General features: G+C 36.3%; 1 pseudogene; it reads left to right on the forward strand.

Moving 5' to 3' along the window:
* The first annotated feature begins 3517 nt into the window (after nt 1-3517).
* Nucleotides 3518-19426, forward strand: LOC149242969 (S-adenosylmethionine synthase 1-like; annotated as a pseudogene).
* Nucleotides 19427-20464: the final 1038 nt, after the last annotated feature.

Consider the following 20464-nt stretch of genomic DNA (forward strand, 5'->3'; position numbering starts at 1 on the left):
TGGTTATCATTTTAACTTTTTTTTTTTCCTGTGTTTAATTAGTGGTATTTAGTATAAGCTAGTGGGTATTATTATTATTATTATTTGTTGTTTGTTCACTTTTTATTATATCTAATACATTCAATTTTGTTTTTGATTGGGTATTAATTTGTTTTTGATCAAAAATCTATTAAGCTTATCCATAATTTAACATTAAGAATTCAATTTTTATTAATTTTTATAATGATTTAAATTTATTTATTTGTAAGGTGATTGGTTGAGGTCTTATTATGGGCTATTTAATAATTTTCATTTGTATTAGTTACTAAATTTCTGTTTTTATTTTTTATTTTTATTTTTTTTCTAATATTACTATTTTTATTAATTATAATTTTTTCACAATATTTTCAATCTAAGGTTACTTATTATTACATTAAAAACATATTTTAATAAATTTAATTATAAACAATTATATGTATTAATAAAAATAAAACACACATATAAATATATATATGTTAATATAAACAATATTAGTTAATCATATTTATTATTTTTTGGCGATCACATTTAATAATACAATTTTTTATTTTTGTAAAAATCTGTCTCTGTTAATTTTTTTTTAATTAAACTATATTTAAACTAAACAACTAACTACTATATAACCCTTATTTTATTATTAAAAAAATATTTTTAATTTTTGCAATTATAAAATTAATATTTATTTATTAATTTTATACAAACCACTCAATACAATTACAACAACTACAAAACATAATCCAGCCACAATATTAGAACTGCATTCTGCTTAGTTTTACCTACGACCACCTTACTACCTGTCAACATAATGGGTAATTCAAAGCCCATAACAATGAAACCTGAAACATGCATCTGGCTTTAGCAATTGCCCCAAAAGGTGCAAAGAGAGGCCGATAAGATTGTTAAATTGGAAAAAAATTCCCTTTCCCATTTCCTCAGTAAACAATTTCGAAAAAATTTCCTTTTTCATATCTCTATCAAAAAATTCCAAAATCTTGTCTTAGCATACCATTAAATGTTCATGTAAAAATACACAATGATGAAGTCATCTTTAGACAAGTTTGTATAAAATCTGCCACAAGAAAGAACAAAATAATGTTTTATATTCATTGCTAAGAGAATTCAGATGTCAAAAATAAGCCTGTGTTCCTTACCAATACTCAATGAATTCTCTTAATGACTCACTGCCATATTCCTTACCAATACTCAATGAATTCTCTTAATGACTCACTGCCATAGAAGAAGTTTACAACAATAGTTCAGATGAATTCTCTTGTTTTACTTGATGTAAAACAAGTGTGATTGAGCCAATCTTTAACCAGTAATCCAGGTGTTGTAGTTCTTAATGAAAAGTGAAATTTCTAAATGCTGTCAGCGTTTAAGTTTTAAGCCATCAAGCTTGACTAACTTTATTTTTGAATGACTTTTAAGGGGATCGTACAATGAACCTCGTAAGCATCCAAATGGTTTCTCTGTTATCAAAAAACTTTAAAGACATTTTATAGTTCTCCAAGACAACCAGGTACCCAACTATATGTCTTATAAATCTTTCCATGTGTGAGAAAAAATGTGGCAGACCTCTTCCGTGAAAAAAAAAATAGCTATTTGCCAATTCTGGCCTCTTTCAAGTGCAGATTGTTGTTATTAACAACATAATGTTGCAAGAGATTCAAAGTGATTTCTGGCACTTTTATGCAGAGAAATTAGGGTTGATCTCTAAAGTTGTTTAAGCATGGAAATTGAGGCAGAAATTTTCTGTCGATCTCCGACATAATTCAAGTCCTATTGTTGTGTAATTTTGTTTTTAGATTTTTCTCTGTCAAGACTGAATAAGAAAACACTCTAGCATTCAACACTATTGTTGTGTTCTTGCTATGTATTTGTTTCAGTTTCCCATTCAGTTATTTTTCTTCTGTGTATTATTTCTCTTCTGTGTGTATGCCTAAAATCCCTAAAATCCCTAGAGCGAGTTCGATTCTGAATGAGGTGCAAAGAATGGTTGGAGGAGTGGCAATATTGGAGGAAAACCCACTCTGCTACAAGAGGGATCCTTTCCTCGTTTCCCGTAGCAACAAATTCCATCCAGATTCATTGAACTCATGCTACAAGTGATGACGATAAAAGCAGAGAGTGATCCTCTACTTCTATCAGTGCACTCTCTTGTTCATCTGTTGGCCCTTATGCACAGGAGGAGAAAAGAGGGGATACCATTCATCTATGTCTTAAGCTAAGGTACCATTTCAGCGAAGATCTCTTTTTAATGAACCTTTTGTTTGTTTGTTTTTTTTTCCCTTTTCCGGACACGAACTAATCAGATGAATACTTAATATTTTTAAACATTTGAGCTCATTTTGGGGAAGGTTTTTAGGTACATCATGTTTATATGAAGTTTCAACGGTTGCCAACCTGCTGAAACAAATTCTTCTCTGTCCAATACATCACAAATAATTATTTTTTTGCACTTTTCCCTAATTGTCTTTTTTTTAAATCCCTCAAGCTGCTTCTGTTGAGGCTAGGTTTTTCTTTAGGTTTCCTTGGCTGTTTCTATTTATTCGAAAGGTTAGCACGCTGGATCTTATTTTTTCTACATTAATTAGATCTAAATCTGTAAATATGTCGGAGTTTACCACAAATACATTCTCAGCGCATTGTTGTATGGACTTTGAGAATCCCTGAACCAACATGTCTTTGGAGTATACAACTTGCTGGACTAGAAATGGGGTGATTTCTGTAAATAAAATAAAATACTCTGTATTTGTATTCTCACATTTGGAAAAAACATTGCTGACATACTTTCCTTACTTATGCCGAGGGGTCCTTTATATCCATCCTCCTTTTTGCAAAGGAAGCATCTTATAAGCTAGATGACTCTACTATAAACACTTTTGAGGGGTACTGACATGCTTAGCAGCATATATCTATGCCAATTAACTACTTTCACCTTGCCTGCTATGTACAAGTTCTTGAAGCCCTTTAATTCCTTTACAACCCTGTTTAAACCTAGTTTCATATCTCCTAGGAAATGGATCCAATTCAAAACCCCTTTTATTAGGGCATCTTTTGTTCTTGCATCCTTATCAAAGACAATATCTGAAGAATCAAAATGCATTGAAATGGTGCTGGACTGGTTGGGCTTTGGCCAAAAATTTACCCAAAGAATCAACATGTTTTTCAATAAGTTTCATTTAGAATTGTAGTAAATCACAGTATCCTCCAACCATTTGGTCTGCAACAACTTCTCCATAGGAATGTTTGTCTCTAGTAATATTTTCTAGTGATAAGAAAGATATCCATGCAATCAACATATTGCATAAAATATTTTGCATATACACTTCTGCACTTATGTAATACTAGTTGTTCTCACTCCACAGTCAATTTTCAGTTTTCTGGCTAACTATGTGTTGTTTAACAGTTTATATTAAATGGTGATTCTTGCATGTTAAGTCAAGTGTTTGGTCATATTTTCTCTTGCCTACTGATCTTTTTATGTGCCTGTATTTTTTAGATGGACACCTTTCTCTTCACATCAGATTCTGTCAATGAGGGACACCCTGACAAGCTTTGTGATCAGGTTTCTGAAGCCATCTTGGATTCTTGCTTGGAGCAAGATCCTGAAGGCAAGGTTGCATGTGAGATTTGCACAAAGACAAATATGGTTATGATATTTGGAGAAATCACAACTAAAGCTAATATAGACTATAAGAAGATAGTGAGGGGAACACCTATAGAGGAATTCAATTCATGTCAATGGATGTTGGCTTGCGTGCAGATAATTGCAAGGTCCTGGTGAACATTGAACAAAAAAGCCCGACATTGCACAGGGTGTCCATGGCCATCTTACTAAGAATCCTAAAGAGATTTGTGCAAGAGATAAGGGCCACATGTTTGGGTATGCTACAATTTGAGACCCCGGTGTTGATGCTTCTCAATCATGTGCTGGCAACAAAGCTGGGAGCACAGTTGACTGAAGTAAGAAATAATGGAACCTGCCCCTGGTTGATACCAGATGGAAAGACCCAAGTTATTGTTGAGTATAAAAATGAGGGAGGGGAAATGGTCCTGTTAAGAGTTCACACTGTTCACATCTCTACTCAACATGATGGAACTGTTATCAATGATTAGATTGTAGTTGATCTCAAGGAGTATGTCATTAAGCCGATTGTTCTTTCTCAATATCTAGATGAAAATATAATATTCCATTTCAACCCATCTAGGCGTTTTGTAATTGGAGGACTCCATGGGGATGTTGGACTCACTGGGAGGAAAATTATTATTGATACATATGGTGGTTGGGGTGCTCATGATGGAGGAGCCTTTTCTGGAAGGGGTCCCACCAAGGTGGATTGTAGTGGTGGCTACATTGTTAGACAAGTTGCCAAGAGTGTTGTTGCTGCCGGGCTAGAACGTTGCTGCCTTGTGCAGGTTTCATATTCCATTGGTGTGCCTGAGCCACTCTCTGTATTTGTTGACACATATGGAATTGGATAGATTCTATATACTGAAATCCTGCAGTCGATCAAGGAAAATTTTGACTTCTGCCATAGCATGATTTCTATCAATCTTGACCTAAGACGGGGAGGCAATATGAGGTTCCAAAAAATAGCTGCATATGGCCATTTGGGTTGGGATGATCCTAATTTCACTTGGGAGACTGTAAAGGTCCTTAAGTGGGAGAAAGCTTGCAACTCTGGAGTAAGAATCCGGTAACCTTGAAACCATTCATGATTTAATGTGCTCATTAGACTCTGATTTAAATGTGCTCAACTTGTTGGACTCTGAACACTAATTTGTAGAATCAGTTGGAAAGAAAACAATTACTCATCGCTGTACTCATGTGACCAACAGCGTTTTCAATTTCCAGGTGGAGGTCCTAAGCAACAAGAAAATTAGAGTTTCATAAACATTCAATCTTCCATTAAAAATCAACCAGAGGAGTTACATAAATGTTCAATCTTCCATTAAAAATCAACAAGAAGAGGCAAATTTAACGGACATTTCAAATATTGCTTAAATCTAGAAAACCACATGAAATACATACTGAAATTTCAACACATAGTTGGTAACAGTAGCAAAAGATGGGAATCTATCCCCACTCCACAATACATCCTGTAATGGTGATGAAAACACCTAATTTTCCCTCTTAGACGTATGGAAGATTCGAAGAGCTTGGTTACATGCTTTGGGGATAAATATCTCATCACCTTCTTCCTTCATTGATAGCGACACTGCAAACACTCTGCACTTTTGAACAATTAAGAGCAGCTATTTGGGTATTTAAGACCATGGCTACTTAAGAAACTGATAATTGTAATTTGTGATCACTGTTCAATTTTGGACATTTACAAAGCAGTTATTTGGGCATTTGAGTTCACAACCGCTGCTTAAAGTGTAGGTAGTTGTATTTTGTATTTCACTAATTGAAACAATCTCAATGCCTCCTCAGCAAGTCCATGCCTTGCATAAGTTGCAATCATGGTAGTCCAAGAACAAACATCTCGTTCTGGCATTTGTTTGAAAACTTTGCAAGTGTCATCCAGTATATTCCATCTCAACCCTTTCTTAGAATTCTGTTTAATAAATTAATTGTTTCCCATCATTGTGAAATAATTTAAATAGAATTCCCACGAGTAATACTTTAAATAGAATTCCCACGAGTATGTTAGGAAAGAAAAATTTATAAATAAAGAAATGAAAAGGCATAGTAAAATGTGTACATTGTATTATTTTTTTGTTTTTCTTTTAATATATTTCCTGGAAATTTCAAAAGGACAGAAACAACACTTAAAGTCTTCCATCAATGAAATATATATAGCACATCTTCGTTCTTCACACCATACATATCAGCTATTGGAATTCAATCTATTACACATAGTGCTCACAATTCATTTGGCTACAAGAACAATACCACATAGTGCTCACAATTCATTTGGCTACAAGAACAATACCCTGGCAGATGTAACAACCATGCTAAGTCCTACATGTACCCTGGAACATATAACTTCCATGCCTAGTCCTTATCCATTTTTAGCAAAGTTCATAGATCCACAACATGAGGGCATTGTTTCTTTAAAAATAATTATTTTAAAGGTGGAAGCCCACTTCTCCCTTTATTTTCTAGGACTATTGAAAGCACAAGCATAGATTAAACTTCCTTAGCTACAACACGAATTTAAAGTCAAAGAAATACTTACAAAGATGGGCATGGTAGAAATACTTACAAAGATGGGCATGGTGTTTGAGACCTTGCATAGGTAGACATGAGGGGTCTTCTTGTTTCTTTTCATATTCCTACTTTTCCACATGTCATTCCTGTTCTAAGTCTACAACTTCTATAACAATAATGGTTACCTGAACTTGACATTTCGGTCAGTCCGAAGATCAGCCCAATTCTGACGTTTCTAGACAAGTTTCTAGACATGAATACTTTGCTTGCAGCCCAATTCATCATTTACAGAAATTTGTGAGTTCGATAAGACGATATCAAGGCCTCTAGGGATGTCATAAGGTATAGACAGCAAGAACTATGCTTCATTTCCAAATATGCTTGACACCCACATTAGACTTCAAGTAAGGAAATGGACTAAGTAGTATTCTAGTTTATCAAATTTCAAAAATGGATGTTTCCCCAACTTGATTATAAGTCAGTAATGCTCATTCTTCTCCACAAATCGATTCTTCAACCAAGGTCCCAAATCTTTTACAGGCCAATTTAGGCGGCCTGTAACACTTGTTCCCTACAAATAATTCAAGGGCAGAAATGAATTCATTATATCTTTACATTCCTTTGAGGTAAATGCTAATCTCTCTTTCTATCTCGACCTTCAATGTGTGAAATGTTGTTTATCAAAATTATCTCTTTACTGCGTACCCATTCTACTCTTATTTTAATAGATGGGCTCCCTGAAATCTATGCAACCTCTTGCAAACACTCAGTTTTATGATAGAAGTATTCATATATATATGATAACAAAAGTAGAAGTCGATCAAATTTAAGTAGATCCAATCTTGGTTCAGGAATTCGAAACACTGCAAGCCAGGAGAATAATGATATAGGTGTATCTCTCAATTTGCTTGCAAATGCTACCTAGCTATTAGTAGATCACGGATTTCACAAGTATAGGCATACAAATTTAGGAAAAACGTTTTTAATCCTTGTTTTCCCCATTACTGTGCTCAGACATATTGATGTGACAAACCTAGTTTGCAGAAACATCAATATTTGGTTGAGGATCATGGTTTGGATTCTGCAAGAGTTATGGCATTCAATAAGGTTAGACAATCAACGACATTTCAAAAGTATCTAATATGGAGTAGGGAGCCATGCCAATGACTTGATCCAAGTGAGAAAGGTTACAAGCTTTAACCACCAAATTTTCAGACTCTATACTGCATCCACACAAGAAGGTTTTGGAGGAAGTGCCCACTTGTCAGTTCTCTTGAATTTCAGAGGTAATGTGGCTCATGAATACTGTGTATTTTCCTCACTTCCATTTTCTGGATTTAGAAGAAACTGCCTTTGGCTTTTGTGGAGCTTCATTTACCAAAGGTGTTTGGTTTTGCACAAACTTAGTACAGGTGGGCACTGCATTCGTTTTTTTTCGATCAAAAACAATTTACAAAAGGACCAAAAAGGTAGTTCAAAAAGGCAGTTTCAACATAGATAGTATCTGCACATAAACCAATATCCTTTGTATATCATCACCTAAATTATTACAGTGGAATCATGTGCTTACGAGTAGCATGTAGACCTAGTCATGTAGCCCCTACTTGAGTCCAGACATAATCCCAGTTGAAGTTTAACCTCATACCTAGGAGATACCTGAAGCATCTCTCAAAATGAAAAAAAAATACATAAAATAAAAATCTCATCTAGTAAAACTACAAATAACAAAACAAAAAAGCTAACCCTGTACGTTAAAGTATAAAGTAGAGATGGAGGAAGGAGAACATGAACTCCTGTATCAGAGTATTTTGCCTTGAGATTAATCATTAGTATTGAAAATTATACAGAAAAAAATTAACCAATTCTTGTTATTAATGTCCATATAGATCGACCTTGCCATACGTTTTCAGTATCTTGCGCATTGCGAGAGCCTTTATGGAAATATGTTTTACTAAATTTCCCCCCTCTTTGATTGTTGCAAAGTGATCACCCTCTTTGATCATTGCAAAGTGATCACCGGTCCTTTTACTTGTACTTGTCAGCGATGCAAGATACTTCCCAAATCCAGTGGCAAAGTGCAATTCTAATAACTGTTTTGCACGCGTATTGAAGCAACAATCCACAACAACCATCTCATTCAATAGTGATGGAAAGAACATCCTGTCACGCACTGGATACAAATAGCAGCCCATTTTAAGTCATTCGTCAAACAAAAAATGAAATGATAGGAACCAGATGCACAACTTTGAGCTGGTTTGCAAAACTTATGCCTCCATACGTGGAATACATTTTGATACGTAAATCAAAGTAACAACCTGTAAGATCTTTGAAATTACTCAGAAACTGAATCAAATTTAATTCAAGTAATCTTCGCAAAAATACTTTACAGAGTCTAGCTCAAAGCAACAGGAAAATCAAATCAATCTGTATTAATTTAGAATCAATCGAAATTGAGCGTGACCCTGAGCTGTAATTACATGGTTTCTAGGTTCCAAAATAACAATATATTTTGACATATGTAGATGCATTTGTGGTGCTCTCAATCTAAAGGAAGTTCCCTAGGCAAAAATTTAGGAATGTAGCCCTGGCAAAGAGAAACAAGTGATATTGCAATGTGATTTCTTAAGAAATAAGTGAAACATTTACTTTGCATTTAGAAAGAGAATGACCAGTCCTGATTTGTACAATGCAAATATCGCATTTCCTTAAATAATAATTATAACAAAGATTTATAACAAAGATCTGAGGAGACATTAAATTCCTTTTAGTTATTTCTTATTAAATGAATCATTTAATTCAAAATAATAATAATAATAATTGCATCAGGGCAAGCTTCTGGCTACTTTCGCATCGTAGAAGAGAAAAATTACTTCTTTTGCAAAAGCATAATACTCACCGCTCATAGAAATTATCCATATGAAAGAAGCATTCACTATTAAATAAATTATTCTTTTCTCAGAGAAGAAAAATAAAAATAAACCGCTCATAGAAATTATCCATATGAAAGAAGCATTCACTATTAAATAAATTATTCTTTTTCAAAGAAGAAAAATAAAAATAAAAATAGTAAATAAAAGCTAATTGAATAATTATGTACTTCCATGGTTATAATCGATATGAGGCCATTAAAACAGAGTGTATCTTTATCGATTTTTTGCTCTTGTTTTTCTTGAAAAATACTTATTTCTTACAATTTCACAGACAAATGATAAAAGCCCAGCATTCCGTTCTTACTGTTGGTTCAGTGGATGCCGTGAGGTACCTTCCATGCTGATGATCTGCAACGCTCCCATATGTTTTAAATTTTAATGAATGATCGGTGTAGGTGGTAGTAAATGTTGATGAAAGTGAATAACCTACCTGATCTCACCTAACTTGCTCTATACAATCCAAGTCCAGCTAGCTTGTTGAAATATATAATCCAGTCTCTACTCGCCCGGCTGAAGAATATAGGGTCTTGCTGGCTATACCCACGCCTGCTTGCCCGACTGTATAGGTGGAAATAAAATGAACTAAACAAACCAAGAAAGTGACGTCCCTTTCAGAACCAGAACAGCCTGGAGGTATAGGCCCCTCCTAGGACCTTATTTTTCCCTCTCAAATTCCATCCTACCTCAGGCAAGACAAAACACATACCTCAATCACCTTACGCTCTTCTCCTTTCTACTGCACTCAACGAACAAAGCTCATGGCACGGTTTCCTTGCATATCATGTTCTTAGAGTCCCGCATCTGCTGCGTGAGCTCTGGAGCAGTCAGCAACCTGGAGAGGCTAGGGAGTGAAACCCATCATGAAAAAATGAAGACAATCATGTTCAGTGCAAGCTTCCTCAAGTCATGTTCTTAGAGTCCTGCATCTGCTGCGTGAGCTCTGGAACAGTCAGCAACCTCGAGAGGCTAGGGAGTGAAACCCATCATGAAAAAATGAAGACAATCATGTTCAGTGCAAGCTTCCTCAAGTCCGAGTTCAGCTCGGTAACTGAAATGCCTACCATTCTACGTGTAACTGTGTAACTGAAAACCATGACGCAACACAAGTGGAACAGAGGTCATTTCGCCCGCAACTGAAAACCATGACATAACACAAGTGGAACAAAGTTCAAAACCTTTGCATGCTGTAGATTTGTCTCATCGGATGACCATATGAAGTGACAGGTGTCAAGATACAGGCAAAAGGGTAGACGAAAACGAAAAATGCTGCTATCGACCTAAATACCAAGTGTCATCCTCAGAATGAAAGGGACGAGGAAAGTCTCTTTCAAAGGGAAGGCCTATCGGCCTAATTAATCCATGTGTTTGTATCTATACCTTTTAACAACCATATTGCCACTACACTATTATAAGCACAACTAATATCTTTAGAGATGAACCATGGCATAGGTGATAACCGCTCCCACACACCAAGACCAAGGAGAGCAAACAAGAAGACGCAGCAATATGCCATCTCCAAACGGTATTATTGGACTCTCGATTTTATATTAGGATAATATCTCAGAGAAACGAAAGCAACAACATTATGATATTGGAAGATTAATATTACTAGCAATTATACTACATGTTGCAAGGGAAACACGGTAAGGTTGTAGTATGTTATAAGAAATTTTAGAAATTGGATAAATATTGAAAAGAAAGTATTTAATTGGATCATTCATATGAAGTTTTCTTTGACTTCTTACTAAAAGAAGATTTTTACAAAGTTGAAGATTTTTATTAGTATTAAAAATGGCGAGGGAAGCCATTATGGAGTAATTTACTATGATTTTTAGTAGATTACATCATTTGCTTGTATACTAAGTAATAATAAAGTTAAAAGGAAATCATAAATGGGGGCACATGACTTTTGTGGCCCATGGTCTTAGAGCCTGTCGATTATATGTGATGAAGTTGTTAAAAGCTTGAGGATTCTCTATTGTAATATTCCTGAATTGAGTCGAGGGCTCACTTTGGCTGGTTTGGCTCCTTTTAAGCCAAGAGAAATAGTAGATATATTATTCAATTTTCTCATAAGGTATTCTAAGGTAAAATATGGTGTTCATGTATTTTTAATTGTTTATGTGTTATCATATATTATAAAATGTATTTATTTATATCTCATTTTTTACTGACAAGTGGTTTCAAAGCCAAGAGATTGTGGCTTGTAGGAGATAATGGTTGCAAATCTCAACATTATATGTTGAGACTAAAATTAACATAGAGAAGCCTGATTGGGATTTTATGTACATACATGAATATTGTATGAGAGGAAATAGAGGTCTAGTAGGGTGATATGCAACTAAATATTTAGATATAGGAAATAGATCTTACAAACTAATAACACCCTACTAATATTATTTGCAACCAAATAAAATAAAAAATAAAAAAATATTAGAATTATTCTTTCATTAATAATAAAACTAGCTATTCAATTATACAAAATTTCTTCTATAATGATATAAAAATAATCTAATTATTTTATTACTCTTAGAGTTAAAAGAATTAACTAAATAAACAAAAATATATAATTTAAAAACCAAATCCACATGATGAGAAACAATGTGCACTATGAATTCCAACAATCTAATATAAATTTATTTTTAAAATTTAAGAAAAAATAATAAAAAATTGAGAAGAAAAAATAATAAATAACAATGTGCATTATAATTTATTACAATTTAATTTAGAATTTTTTTAGACATGAACCAAGAAGAAGAAGCAACGAATATTCAAGAAGAACAAACAATGCAAATCTGAAGAAAAGTAGAAAAATAATATTTTATTATTGAAAAACGAATCCTTTGTATTAACAGTGTAATCTCTGAATTTTATTTTTAAACTGCTCTTTACATGATTTTTACTAATTTTATGTGATTTCTGAAAATAATTTACTCTCACATGAAAATAATTAAACTGCTCCGTCATATAGAAAGATCGAGCCAAATTTGTTTCGTCTTAAGGACATTGACAACTTTAAAGAGAAGGGCCTAATTCCTGGGAGCCTTTCCTCCAGTGGACTTACGAGTGCCATGGAGCCAAACTAAAACTTCGAATAAGGATTCGAAGAAACAACCAGCTCTGAAAGAATTCGACATATCCATCAAAATCAAGGCATCTGGGAAGGTGAGCATCGCGTTGCGTGTAACTTCTTGCTTCATTCACGACACAAAACGCTACTTGCAATTCCAATGAAGGCTACTTTGTAAGAAACAGGTTCTTCCATAGTTCCTCCTGGATGGCCAAAAGGATGAGTTATAGCTGGATGGCTCCCCCAAACAATAACTTACTTAGTCCGCTAAATTTTTCCCTTCCCCCCTCGCTTATTATTCTTACTCTTCTGAGCCAATTGTTTTGGGGCAACTTCCTTTTATTTATTTATTTTGTTTGTTTTTTCCACAATGAAATTTGACTGGCAAATTGTTGGTTATGAGATGATTTGAAATATGGATGAAAGTCATTGGTTAAAATCATTAACTGACATTTTACTGGTTATGAGATGATTGGAAATATGGATTAAAGTCATTAGTTAAAATTATTAAAAAATTAATCATAATATAGTGTTAATACTCATTAATGATTACCATGGAATAGAAAGCAGGCCCCTCTCTTTAAAGTTGTCGATTTCCTTAAGACAAAACAACTTTGGCTCGATCCTTAGACTTCTCAATGAAGAAAGCTCCGCAAAACTGCCAGGGAGCATTTTCAACCTCATACTTTTCAAATCAAGCTTTCGCAGCAGTAATGCCATTTGTGATCTCGCAGCCTTAGATTATAATATATTTGACAAACCTGTTGCCTTTCTTCCATTTGCTGGCTTTTTTTAAAGTTTTTATAATGTGCCTTTCAATAGGTAGTGGAATTTAGACCCAAGTCCTCGACATATTATAGTTGTCACATGAGCAGAAATGGAAGTTCGGTGATTTTTCAAGGGAATGAATCCCTAAAAATGAATACACAGGAAAAAGTTATAATTACAGTTGACCACCATTGGGACTTTACAGTTTTTTATTACGAAGTACTCTGTGTTTCTGTAGACTCTTAGTGGTTCCATACAGTCTCTTCTGAGATTGATTGAAACTTGGGAACAGACTCCTGTCACTGCCTTTGGGACAATGTGAAAGGTTTAGGAAATGTCTGCACAGGGGATAGTACTCTCACAAAATTCCGCTACCATTGCCCTTGTCATGTCTGAGACAGCGGTACCCTTGTCATGTCTGAGACCTCACCGTTGGCTTCTAATATATGTATTTTTCTTGGCCCATAGCTCCTTCCCCGCAGAACTCCAGTATTAATGGCAATATCTTTTGAAATGCTCATGTGGTTATAGCAAAGGGAATGTGGAATCCTGGGAAATTAGGGAGCAAAGTTGAGAAACATGATAGTTACAACAAGGCCATCTCAGGGATTCAAATATGATGCTGGAAGCTATTCTCTGAACTTTGATGATGGGTGCTGGCAGGAACTGCATGAGCATTGCTTGGCCTGCAAATATCATGCAAATGCAGTGCACCCAGTAGTACTTGACAAATGCGAACCCAGCTCTTAGGTCTAATAGTTTGGTTGGACGTAATGTGAAATAACAATTGGTGGATGTCTGAAACAAAATAGTAGAGTTGGATTAGTTTGTAAAGTCTTGGATTAATTTCTCCTTGCGATTTGAATTTGATTACTTGTTGAAAAGGGACAAAGCACATCCAAATCTGAAGGGGATGAAATTCACTGTTATACTGCTATCTATTTCCACTTTAGTAATCTACTCCCTTGCCTTACTGTCATGACCAAATATGACATCATATCCTCATTAATCGTCGTGAATAATTCACTACTCAAGTTGTCAACTCTCCATAAGGGATTGGGAGATTGCATTAAACTAGATATCATCACCCTTATGTTGCTTCCTCCAACTCCTACATGGGAATAGACCAAATATGTGATAAACTTTGATATTCTATATTTCATTAATCAAATGTAATTACATATATACATGCACACACAACCTGTTGGTTAAGGAAATCTCTCAACCACACATCAAATTAGGAACTGTATCCTAATTACTAGGAATAGACTCTTTTACTTAGTGAGAATCACAACTAGAGACAAGTAGGAATTAGATATCACAACACTCCCCCTTAATGAGTACTTGTCTCCATATCAATCTGAAAAATCTATTTGTGGTCAAATATACCAAAAAGAATATGTTGATGTCCATACAAAGAAACAACCGTCTATCGGAATGCATGGGTGCCAACCGCTGCAGCCGCCAGTCTTGTAGGATGTCCTTCGCATACATGATTCTGTCAACCATTATAACTGCATACATGTACCTGTACCTGTAAATCACCCTCCAATATCATCATGGGTTTTATCGGATTACCTGTAACCATGCTCTAGGTTTTATCGAATCACCCTTAACCATGCCACCAAGGGCTCTCAGCCACACCGAGGCTCAACTCAGCCATGAAGGCTCAGCACAGCCACGAAGGCTCTCCAGCCATTATGGGCCACAAACCTGCCACTAGGGCACTCCAATCACTCTAGGCTACAAACCTGCCACTAGGGCACTCTAGCCACTAAGGCTCACCAAAGATCCGACTCAACAAGGCCGGCGGTTTTCTTGGCTAACCCTAAACCATGCCAACAGGGAATCTCTGTCCCACTTCACTCTTACATGTGGTTTCTGGCTTAGCAAATACAAAGTGGTTTTTAGATTATCACAAGCTATATGGGGATACACATGTCTTACAAGGTTTACATTTCACACTCTAACTCTGGAATTACCAGGTACATATTTCACAAAAAACCACTACAAAACATCCTAGACTTGCTTACTTTACAACTGTGATTCTCATTACAACATAATAGAGTCTATTTTATAAACACAAACAAACTCACACTTTCACCTCGCTGTCCAACATAATTTAATCGTTGTTGCTGCAGGTTTCACATCTTGGGCCTCTTTTTCTTTGTCAATTAAATTTTGGAACTCTATTAGAGTCGTGAATTCTAACAAAATAACTTTACCTAAATTGAGTTATCTAAGCTCAATAAGGGCCCACTAATTTTATCCATCATTCCAAAACATTTAAAAAAATAAACTTCAGATACCTGTTTGCTACCTCCCCCAGATACAACCAACATATCCCCCTTGGGATGGAACTGCCTGTTCCAGGTTTGTAAAGGGGCTAAAAACAATGACAACACAGTTAGCGCTCCACTCAGATGAAACTCCGCGCTCACCGCACCAAAGTCAGTGCTCCATCGTCGGCCTATCGAGGTCGCATGGCCGACGCAGAGCGCTTGGGTGTTCAGTCAGACTCCACGCATATAACAGAAAGTTGAGGGAGAAAGGAAGGCATCAAAATTAGAATTCGAATTCAGTGGGGAAAATCCCAAGAACTTCTCCAACGACTCGTCTCCACTAGCAACTAGCAGCCCCACGAGCAACGCCATTCAAGTTGTTGTTGTCTACTTACTGGCACCACTAGACTTTTGCTGCTCTTCCAACTGAGCTGTCCAAATTCAGTTCTTCACACTTTAGCTCTCTGTTGCTCCAGGTGATATATCAACTCTCAGATCTGCGGAGTTGATCTGCCACATACACAGTCAAATTCCAATGAAGGCATTGTCCCCCTCGTTTCTCACTAGCCGACTAGTGGCGTTCACCAAAATCCATTCCAAATAAAAGAAACCCATTCAGCTTTTGCAGAGGTCCGGATTCGATCTAGCGACCTGTCAGTGACTGCCTTTGTATTCGGAGTCACGGGCAGAAAGAAGGGATTTAGTTAAAAATGATGCTGATTGGGTAGAGCGGGTAGTCTGAGCAGCCCGGGTAGACGAGACATGGAGTGCAAGCGAAATATTAAGAATCAGATATTAATAAGCATCACCAATGCCTCTGCAAGTTTCAATCGGTACTACCTTTGTACAAATTGTCAAATTGTATAGCCAACAAAAGCAGAAACACAAAAAAAAAAAGGGAAAAAACGAAGCTTGACCATTGCGGCATGAGATTCGATCCTGCGCTTAGCTACTCTGTGCGCTCACGTGCTTGGAGACGTGAGCCAGGGACTGCAGATTGGATTTAACAATGGTGTCCACGAATAAACATGTCTCCTCACTGGTATTCCCATGCGGCACATCCACCACGTAGGATTCGATCACAATGGGCATCCATTGACAACAGATACCATCGCTGCCGGCTCGACTACACTGCACCGCTGACTCAACCAATCTGCTGTCACATGCTCGGATCTCACTCCCTTACTACACCACGCACTTTGCTCCAGCGATCTCCTTTTACACATTCACAACAACCACACCCTCTACTCTTCGGCTCCATCAACACACAACGCATCAATCAACAAGATACCAGTCAGCAGGCTCAGTCCATAATTCTCCCAATGAAGCAGATCTCAGGGGTGATTCGCCACAACCACCGTTGCGCTGGTCAATGGAGGGTGATGGGCAAACAAACATTCACAAAAATTTTATTCTACTTATTTCTGTCAGCCCAGTACAGGCCAAACCCACGAGGGGCCAGGGCTGATACCATGATAAACTTTGATATTTTATATTTCATTAATCAAATGTAATTACATATATACATGCACACACAATTTGTTGGTTGAGGAAATCTTTCAACCACACATCAAACTAGGAATTGTATCGTAACTACTAGGAAAAGATTCCTTTACTTAGTCAGAATCACAACTAGAGACAAGTAGGAATTAGATATTCCAACAATATGCCAAACCAATGCCATCCCTTTGGGTGTGGAATTTCCAAGAATGCATGTCGTCCCACTAGAAGAGGCCATCAAATTGACATTAGGTTGAATTAAATCCGTTAGTCAATTTTTTTTACAACTATGCCAACCACTATTACCATACAACAACATGAACCATACAACAACTATATCTATATGCATATAATTAATAGGATTTTTAGGGAGCAGTTTGTAAGTTGCCAAGAGCTCATGAAGCTTAGCTTCATAATCAGAGGAATTTCACAATCTAGTATGTTAAAATTAGTTTACACTGTCTCATCACTTTGCTCAAACTTACATTTCTATTTTCACAAGAGTATGGTATGGAATTGAACTTTTTGCTAAGAAAATGTCTTCAAGCCCACACTATTTTGTTATAAATGTGAGATGACATGAATGTTGTCTGGGAGTAATAGATTTTGGTTATCTTCTCTCTTTCACTGTATTTAGAAATGACTTTATTGAAGCAGTGGTGGGGAGTCTGATCCATGTTGCAGTTGTTTTCTCTATTTCATTGTATTTAGAAATGGCTTTATTGACGCAGTGGTGAGGAATCCGATCCATGTTGCAGCTGTTGATTGCATACTTGGTTGCCTGGTTGGCATGGCTATCTGCTATTGCCTTGGTACAATTTGAGGTCAGTGAAGCTGAAGTTGTAAAAGCATAAAGTAGCAATATTCCTGATGTAGGAATTGCTTGGGTAAGAAATATAGAATTTTTTGTTACAATCCTGTTAAGAGGTAGGCTCAATTTGGAGATTAGTTCCAGAGATGTTCTGGCTACCAATAGAGGTCATGAGCTTAAGGAAATTAATGGGTTTGGAATGACCACATGTACAGGGAAATTTTAAGATGAAAAGGAATATGGTAATGTCGTTGTTATAATGTTGTCAGGTCACATGCCCAGTTCCTCTATGAAGCAATTCATGAAGTATATCCATCATTCCCATGGTGTGGATTCCATATGCCTGAATTTCCTTCCTTTAGGGTCTGCACCAGTCCATGCAAAGGTTTTCTTGTGTCAATGCATTGCATTCCGGACAATCTCTGTTGCAGAGGAACAGAGATGTCAACGCATTGCATTCTGGATAGTAGAAGAGATCACAACCATGCTTGCTCTTCGGATGCCTCGTACATTAAAAAGACTATGATTCCTGGTGCCTATTGCCATGTTCAAATTGCCTAACAAATGGATGCCATGGGTATAAAAAAGACCTGTTACATGTCACTGAGAATGGGGCAGAATCCCCTGCTGCATTCTGTGAAATGCTTCATCATATTTCTTCGATATCGGAAGAAAACAATTTCATCTGAATTCCAATGCATCCAGCGGCAGTGATGACTGGACCAATCAAACACATCAAGCACCAATTCATAATGAAAATGCAAGTGGAAATCCCTATACTAACTACTATCTAGATGCTCCTGAAATGACAAGCACTGTGAAAACAAAGACACTAAAGCATACCGAAGCTGCATCCAAAGGTCTAACTAGTGAATTAGTGGAAATCACGAGTATCTCCAACATTGACATGTTTTCTGGTTTGAATATCCCAACTGCCAAAGTGTAGAATAATGCACATCAAACTCCAGGTCATAGTGAAAATGTTAGTGAGTAAGAGGATCAATGGACAAAGATTTTATGGCTTGGATCACCAAGTTAGTGATATAATTAATAGGATTTTTAGAGAGCAGTTTGTAAGCAGAGGTTACCAAGAGCTAATGAAGCTTAGCTTTATAATCGAAGGAATTTCACAATCTAGTATGTTAAAATTAGTTTATACTGTCTCGTCACTTTGCTGAAACTTAAGTTCCTGTTTTCACACAAGTATGGTATGGAATTTAACTTTTTGCTAAGAAAATGTCATCACTCCCTCACTATTTTGTTATAAATGTGGGATGACATGAATGTTGTTCGGGAGTGATAGATTTTAGCTATCAGAGATTTGGACTACTTCTCTCTTTCATTTTATTTAGAAATGGCTTTATTGAAGAAGTGGTGTGGAATCTGATCGATGTTGCAGTGGTTGATCGCATACTTGGTTCCCCGGTTGGCACACTATCTGCTATTGCCTTGGCACAATTTGAGGTCAGTGAAGCTGAAGTTGTAAAAGCAAGTTGCAAAATTCCTGATGTAGGATTTGCTTGGGTAGGAAATTTAGCAATTTTTGTTACAAGTCTGTTAAGAGGTAGGCTCGATCTGGAGATTGGTGTTAGAGATGTTCTGGCTACAAATAGAGGTCCTGAGCTGAAGGAAATTAATGGGTTTGGACTGACCACATGTACAAGGAAATATGAAGATGAAAAGGAATATGGAAATGATGTTGTTGTAATGTTGTCAAGTCACACACCCAGTTCCTCTATGAAGCAATTCATGAAGTATATCTGGCATTCCCATGGTGTGGATTCCATAGGCCTGAATTTCCTTCCTTTAGGGTCTGCACCATTCCATGCAGAGGTTTGCTTATGTCAATGCATTGCATTCTGGACAGTCTCTGTTGCAGAGGAATAGAGATGTCAATGCATTACATTCCAGACAGTAGAAGAGATCACAACCATGCTTGCTCTTCGGATGCCTAGTACATTAAAAAGACTCTAATTCCTGGTGCCTATTGCCATGTTCAAATTGCCTAACAAATGGTTGCCATGGGTATAAAAAGGACCTATTGCATGTCACTGAGAATGAGGTAGAATCCCCTGCCGCACTCTGTGAAATGCTTCATCATATATCTTCGATATCGGAAGAAAACAGTTGCATCTACATTCTAGTGTGTCCAGCAGGCAGTGATGACTGGACCAAGCAAAGTAAAAACTGCCAAAGAATCAGTGTTGCAGGTGGAGGCTATCAGTTCTATAAATTTATGGAGGGATTGTTTTCGCCTTAGGAGTTGTGGGAATGATCTAATGAAATCCATGGTATATAGTACATGCAATTCAATTCCTAGTCTAGGCTCCATAGAACAAACTGGGACCACTGATCTATGCCAAACAGGTGGTAGGAAAATTGATTTAGAGAACATCACAAGTACCTCCAACATCAATGCGATTGTCTGTCTGCTAGTTAATTTTACAGATTCTTTATTTTTGTTTTCCTTTTTTGGTCATGCTTCAAAATAAATAAAAATATGTCAAATAAGATTAGAAATCAACATCTAATTATATACCAAGCTTATGGGCCAAATACCATGGACCAAATTACATTAATACCATGCAAAAAAACATTATTAACCCTAATATTAATATTATTATTATTAAATCGAAGATTCATATTAATATATTATAATGTTAATATTATTAAGTTTTTAACTTTGGATTAATACAATATCAATTTTTTTATATTATAATGTATCGTGATATATATGGAAGGGTAGAACAAAGACATAGAGTGATAGAGGTGGAGAGATAGGGGGAGTGACAAGGGAGAGATGGAGATCAACTAAAGGAAAGGGTAGACAACAAATGAAGAGAGAGAGGGAGAGGAGTGAGAGAGGTAGAGAAGGGTAAGAGAGGGAGACATAAAGATGGAGGTGAGAGAGAGAGAAGGAGAGAG

The sequence above is a fragment of the Pinus tabuliformis genome, chromosome 8, assembly GCF_031772625.1.
Source record: "Pinus tabuliformis cultivar Carrire ecotype Pingquan chromosome 8, CPIR1, whole genome shotgun sequence".
NCBI lineage: Eukaryota > Viridiplantae > Streptophyta > Pinopsida > Pinales > Pinaceae > Pinus > Pinus tabuliformis.